Here is a 7417-nt window from a genome sequence, read left to right on the forward strand (position 1 = left end):
CTTATCATGTTGCTTTTTGTCCCTGTTTTACCGTCTCTTCATCAAATCTTCTATTTATAGTCATTCGTCATCTTAGGCCATTATAAATAGTTATATAGTTTTTGGGCTTCCGGTGCTGGGCATCTTTCATCAGTTCCGAAATATTTTATCTACTATTATGGATTGCATGCACAAGCAAGAAGTATAGTAAAATTGTGCAACGCAAACCTCAATAAACTTATTTACTAACTAAACTAACTGGGTTTGAGTCCAGTTATAATTGGCTCCCTCTATAGCTTGGTTCAATCCGCGATCCCCCAGCTTGGATAAAGAGGAGCGATCTACGAGTATAGTAGGCGTTGCTTCAATGACCCTTCATTACCTTACTATCAGCTTTTTCACCTTCACCTCTTGTTCTACTCTGTTTGGATACTTTAAACACCTTGAGTTGTATCGCTTACTTCTACCGTTTCCTCCGTCTATTAGAAAGACTACCGTTGTGTTTGCCCTTCCTTCAAAGCTTGCCTTACTTTATCCATTCGCTTCTCCCGCCGTACAGTACTATCCCATATTATAGCTGTCCTTGGCGAGAACTCAATGCGTTCCTCTGACCAGTACACCTAAACTATACGAGTGACTTTTGCGCTGTCTAGAGGTTGCATCGGGGTAATATAGCACTCAGCATGAAGTAACGTGGCTACGGAGCCCTCCACCAAGGAGTTAAAATATGACGTCAAATATATCTCCCACTTCAAGTTCCCGAAAAAGGTCGTTCTGTCCATTTTACAACCAGCGAGAAAGGAATGTCCAATGTATAGTACGGAATGTCTGCCAAAAGCTTCCATTTTCATCCAGAAGTATCACGCGAAGGGGAATCCTTTGGTCGGACCAGGCCTCGGTATCTTATGCCAAGAGCTTGTAAACGCCGCCTACAATGTACTCTCCCAGATATTATTACGCCGGCTGTCACCGATAGCACAGGGTTTTGTATAAAATTACTAGGCGGCCGTCATGGGGCCGCGCGCAACTACTGATCAGATTTTTACCATCCGTCAGATCTTGCTGCTCTATCGGGAGTAGAACGTACGCAGGCATCACATCTTTATTGATTTCAAAGCAACATATGATTCAGTCGATCGAAACCAGCACATGCCGACTAAACTGACGCGGCTGATCGAGCTATCATTGGATCGAGTGATGTGCGACGAACTAGAAGTGGTAGATGAACTCGTGTATTTGGGATCCCTGGTGCCCGTGGACAACAACACTAGTAAAAAATCCAGCGGCGTATTTAAACGGGAAACTGCTGGCGCCGTACGAAACTGACAATGTACAAAGCCCTTATGAGAGCGGTAGTTCATTAATGGGCTTGAAACCGTGATGTTGCTCACGGAGAACAAACGTTCCCTTACCGTGTTCGAGCAGAGGGTACTACGGGCGATATTTGGTGGGAAATAAACTAAAAACGGAGAGTGGCGAAGGCGCATGAATCACGAGCTACATGCACTTGTAGGGGTAAGAATGCCGGATGACGACGGCGTAACTCAAAAAAAAGTTATCCGTATTCTTTAAGAGGTACAAGATGATAACACAAACCAGCTGATATTTACCTTTTCATGGCTTATTTTCTCTTGCGGTCAGCTAGTTAAGCGCGTAGTGCTCAAATTTACTACCTGGGATTAGTCATCGATTTTCATAGCAAAATTAATACCATTAAGTTCAAATATGTGATTCAATTTATTTATTTATTGTGAAATTTTACTTAAAAATAGAAATAAACTTAAATGCTGAGATACATCTTTCCCTCAATGGTCTGCTTAACGGGGTTGATCTTTTTCAAGACGGCAGTCATCGTTGCTATAAGCTTCTCACTTGAAACGCCAATACTCTTGCTTTTGAACTTAGCGAGTAGCTCCGTGGTAGTCATCGGTTTGCGCTTCAAATAGCGCCTCACCGTTTTTTCCGTTATACCATAATCACTGCTGTTACTGTTGCCGGAAAATGTGGGCGATAAAGCCATCGCCGAATCCAGTTTGATCTTTTTGGCCGGCGCCGACATGTTGTTGTTGAGGTCTGCCGAAGGCACTTCCGATCCAGCTAACTTCCGTTTCATTCCGTTCTGCAGGGACGCGCTTGACGAAGCCGATTGAGAATTATTAGCGCTGGACAAATTCAAACCGAGACTTTGCTTTGAACTGATATTGTAGGCATCCGGATCGGTATCCGAATCCGAGCTGGAACTTGACGAGTCCTTTTTAACGTTATCAGATCCTTTTTAACGTTATCAGACTTCCTCTTTGTTTTATTTTTCTTCTTTTTCTTGGAATGGTTATCTTCGTTGTCCTTAGAGGATTTGCACTTCTTTTCTTCCTCTTTTTCAGATACATCCTCTTCTTCAGATTTCTTTTCTTCATCTTCGGAATCTTCGTCCGATGTTAATAATTTGCGAAGGGCATCTTCCTCTGCAACTGATTTCAGCTCGTTGCTGGCTTTCGATTCCGGTTCGGATTCACTTTCCGATGAGTCGGAAATATAATCAAGCTCTCGGCCCTCATCATCGCCATCGTCCGATTCTTCTAAAGCTTCCTCATCTACGTCTCGTTTTCTTTTCTTGCTTTCAGCCAAAACTTTCTTTTTGGGCTTTTTATCTACCTCTTCATCACTGTCTTCCACCTTAGGCTTTTCTTCCTCATCCGACGAACTCATATCATCATCCGAATCGATCCACTCGTCCATATCACTGATTTTTAACATCTTCGCTTTTGCACCACCACTTTTTTTACCTTCTTCTTCTTCTTCTTGATCTTCCTCGATGTCATCATCGCCCTTCAGACGTTTTTGTAGCATCAGCGAAAAGTAGTTCAGTGCTTTCTTTCTCTTACCAAACTCTTCTTCCGCTTCCTCAGCCACTTCCTCATACCACTCATGCAAAGGATATGCTTCAATCGCTCCGTCCGGAGCCTGTACAAAAACATAATAGGCCGAATTTGCTCCTACGCCTCCTTCTCGGACGCCACGAAACTTCTTTCCGTCTTTTTTACCACCTTCCTCCAGTATCCACGGTTGCTCCTCAGGCCGATATTTCTTGGCCTGAATTCCATAGCGCTTCCGGCGAGCCTCCTCCCGTACCTCACTGTTGAACTCGGAACCAGCTCCAAATTTCGGCAATTCCTCCTGCCCCTTGAATGCCTTTAGATTGTTCTCCCGTTCCATCTTGACCGAACGCCACTGAGTGAAGTCAACGTTTTGTGTCCCGGTGAAACGCATTACGTTGTACTTTTTCTTCAATTCTTTCGGTGCTCGGATTGATAACTCCTGCACTGAAACTGGCGGACTGGATGAGCTGCCAGCTGATCCACCAGCATACCTTTCAGATGGTCGACTCATTAGGCCTACTTTTATTGACTACTAAAGTTCTAAAACGGCGCGAAAACACTCAGCGATATGCGATAGCGCTAAATAAACTATTAAACTAAATATGAAGGTTAAAATAAGTTCCGGTGCTGCCTTGCCGAAAACGATCTGTTTCTTTGCCAAGTTCGCAGAGACTGTTGATTGTATTCTGCGTTCAGTCTTTTATACCTTGAATCCAAGGTAACTCGCAGGTAAACTCTTAGGTATCAGTAAGGGTGGCTTAGGTGGCCCGGCGGCTCTTAGGTAATTTCTATCTCAAAGATGGGTAACAGTGATGCCAGATCTACGGATTTATCCGTAGTTCTACAGATTTAAGAATTTTTACGGACCTACAGATTAAGTGCTCATATCTCCAAGGTCCCCAACAACGAAAAAAAGTGCTCATATCTACGGATTGTCATAAATCTCACGGAAAAAATTGAAAGTTTAATTAAATTACAGCCACGTTTAATTTAGTTAAAACCACGAGTACCCAACATTGTGAGAAAAAAATCGTTCTATATTATGTATTAATGTTCTATTTGCTCTCGTTAGAAAAGGCGACAAAAGATAGCGCATATACGTCAGAAAAACGTCGAAAAACTCCAAAAAAGCGATGAAAATGTCAAGAAAATAAGTATGACGGTCTGTGACTAGGAGCACGAACGTGAGGCTCACGTAGGACTACGAATGTAGGTTCAGTTCGACAAAGCTTGGTATTTTACAAATGTTTCCCGTACAAATTTTCAATTTACTTTATTGCAATAAATGCTCTAAAACATTCCTATAAATTTATTACAAGAAGACAAGTTCAAATTTCCCAAATGCCCGTGCTCTGTGTCGTATCAGTTTTATCCGTTTCTTAGAGTTTGTAGTTCCACTAAGAGTTTCATCAGGCCACAATCACACTTCTTTCTGGTGATTAGCGACGATATTGCATTTTGAACATTTTTGTGTGACTTGTAGCACTATTCAATTTGAGGTAACTGGCTTGAAACGAATGTTAACTGGCTTAAGGGTCTTGCTCAAAACATAAAATATTTGTCTTTGAACGTGCAACTTACGGTTGAACGAGAAAATGTGGGAAGAATCTGGGTTACGCTTTACCATTGGTTCACCAATTGATTGGTTGATTGGCACCAATTCATTGGTTCGTCAATTTTCTTGAAAATAGTCACTATTTGTTGTGACAGGTTGATTTGAAATATAAATGCCTTTCCAATATCCCAAAAACGAGTTAAAATTATGACAGTCAATTAACTAATGTTCTCTGCACATTAGTAGTTCTTTTTGACAACTTTGTTTATCAGTTATGTCATACTTGACAGCAATACTATCGCAAATATGTAAACAATTGCAAGTAATTAACTGTAAACCATCAGATTAAACACCCGAAACCTATTTTTGGATCAGACAGTCGCTAATTCTTCCTCACTTTTAAAATGGCTGCATCACGTCACATTCATGAATATTCCGTCAATCCCTTTTCAAATAAGACAACAATAAGTTCTTGCAATATGTTGATACAATTGGTCAAAAGAAAGGGTTGGTCGCTCACCTGTTTCTAACTGTTCGCTTTAAGGACATCAAGTGGGACAAGGTTTAGCGAGGTCCTAAGGAATCTTGTTGACAGGAGAAGACCTGTCAATTTTTCTAACGCACTTCCCCAACACAGACATCAAATTTGTATAAGACTGTTGGCAATGATGCCAGATCTACGGATTTTCCATAGTTCTACGGATTTAGGAATGTTCTACGGATCAAGTGCTCAAATCTACGGATTTTCATCAACTTTGCGGAAAAGATTGAAAGTTTCATTTAGTGATAAAAAGTACGAGTACACTACATGCAATGAATAATATCCCGAAAAGCATAACTTTATTCTTTTATTGAGAGAATTTATTATTTTATTGAGAGAAATTATTTATTTAATTGAGAGAAAGCAGCGAATAGAATGCTTTTCTTTAATGAGAAGTGCATTAAAAATGGAAGATATGCTTTATTGCTATTTACATTTCTATTTTTCCCACATTTTGGCAGTTCCGTTCAATATGATTTCTGTAGTGCGAAAGAACCACGATAGAACTTCAAAATCAAGTGAATAAAGTTGTTCTTTATAATCAAGTAGATGGAATCTTTGTTCAATATGCTCTTTTTACGCTACTAATAAAAACATTTAATCCGTCAGAAAGCGACGAAAAGTTGACTATAATAAATAGAAAAGACCACGAAGAGACAACGAAAGACAGCAGAATGTTGTCGAAAATGTGAATAGAAGTCAATGGAACTGTGATGAAAAGGTGGCAAAAATACGACAAAAAAACTGCAACAAAAAACACGACAAAAAATGGGAAAGAGACATTTAAACACAGACGTTAAAACATGCAAAAAAGACTACGAAAGGATGATGGTGAATATACGTCATCAAAAAGACGATGAAAGAACAACAAATAGACAACAAAAAGACAAGACAGTTTTGTTGTCTTGGTAACAAACAGGACGAAAGATGATGATAAAAAGATGACAACGAAAACGAAGAAAAACGGCAAAATGTCATAAAACAAAAATACAATGGAAAGATGGTAAAAAGACCTTGAAAAGACAATAAGAATATAACAGAGAAATAACAATAAGATGACGAATACGGCGAAAAGGCAGTAAAGAGATTGCAAAAAAAACTAAATGGTTCCGAAAAAGCAACGATAATATGACGAACAGACGATGGAATGACAGCAAATAATCGACGAATAGGCAGTGAAATGCTTGCGAAAAGATATGACGAACAACTGAAGACAAGTAGGCGAAAAGTCGAAAGACGACAAAAATACGGTTAACAGACGCCAAAAAAACGTTACAAACAGCGACAAAAATGCCAAATAATTCATACAAAACGGTGAAAGGACTTGTAGATGTTGTCTTTGGTGAAAGCTTTTGGAGAAACAATTAAAAGTCAGCAAAACAGTGACAAGCTATGCCAAAAAAGACACTATAATGATGATGCCATCAAAACAAAAAAAACGAGGGGTCAACACGGTATAGTGGTTAGCATTCACATCTCTTACGCTGAGGACTCGGGTTCAAATTCTAGTCCCACAGAAACTACGAATGACCCAAGCTGTTAAAGTGACTATAATCACATTAAAACAAACAAAAACGACAAGAAGATGACAAGAATGACGGAAAACTTGACGGTGTACACAAAAAAACGATAAACTAAAGACAAAATACAAAATAACCAACGACGAAAAATGAAAGAATTCAGGAAAATAAACATAAATATAGAGGAAATTTGAAATGTATCATGGGCAGATTCGATTCAAATAAGTATTAATTTGTTCCAAATCCAATAAAGAATACCTATGCGATATAAAATGTAACTTTTTAGCCAAACTGAGAAACACTTTATATGAAGAACAAATGTCGATCTAACTTCCATTTAAATCAAAAGTATGATTTTAAATTTAATTAAGTTTTATAATTTACAACCCATTCCTCTGTGATTAAAACGCAGATAGTAAAACTACGGATTTTTCTTTAGCACAACCTGGCATCACTGCCTGTTGGAACGAAAAGGCCTAGTTACTTTTTTTTTAAAAATAAAGTAATCGAAATTACAGCAAACAGATGGTGTGTTTAAATGTCGCCCCTGCCTGTTAAGCAAGGCGATCACGAAGAAAAAGTATTAAGATATTTGACCTTGAAACTTTTCCTTAATTTTCATTCATTCGTGATAGAAAACCGAAATTATAATAGAAACCACATTATTGCTACATCTATTATGAGTCGATCGGTATCTAAACCATAAAAATCCATTCATAATTGACAGAGCTATTCAAAATCTTTCAAATTTCGTGACTATAATCTAAGTTAAGGAATGACACCCTGCTGTAAGACGTAGTCCGACGTCAAAACTATACAAAACGACGAAGAGACTATAAATAGACGCAGAAAGCGCAATGAAGAAATAATAAAAAGACTAAAATCAGCGAGAAGAAATGGCATAATAGACTACAAATGACGACGCCATTAAACCAAAAACACTCCA

The 7417-nt window shown here is 38.9% G+C and overlaps 1 pseudogene; it reads right to left on the reverse strand.

The window, feature by feature from the left end:
• Nucleotides 1-1759: 1759 nt before the first annotated feature.
• LOC128743801 (general transcription factor IIF subunit 1-like) lies at nt 1760-3366 on the reverse strand (annotated as a pseudogene).
• Nucleotides 3367-7417: the final 4051 nt, after the last annotated feature.

Source organism: Sabethes cyaneus, chromosome 3 (assembly GCF_943734655.1).
Source record: "Sabethes cyaneus chromosome 3, idSabCyanKW18_F2, whole genome shotgun sequence".
Classification (NCBI taxonomy): domain Eukaryota; kingdom Metazoa; phylum Arthropoda; class Insecta; order Diptera; family Culicidae; genus Sabethes; species Sabethes cyaneus.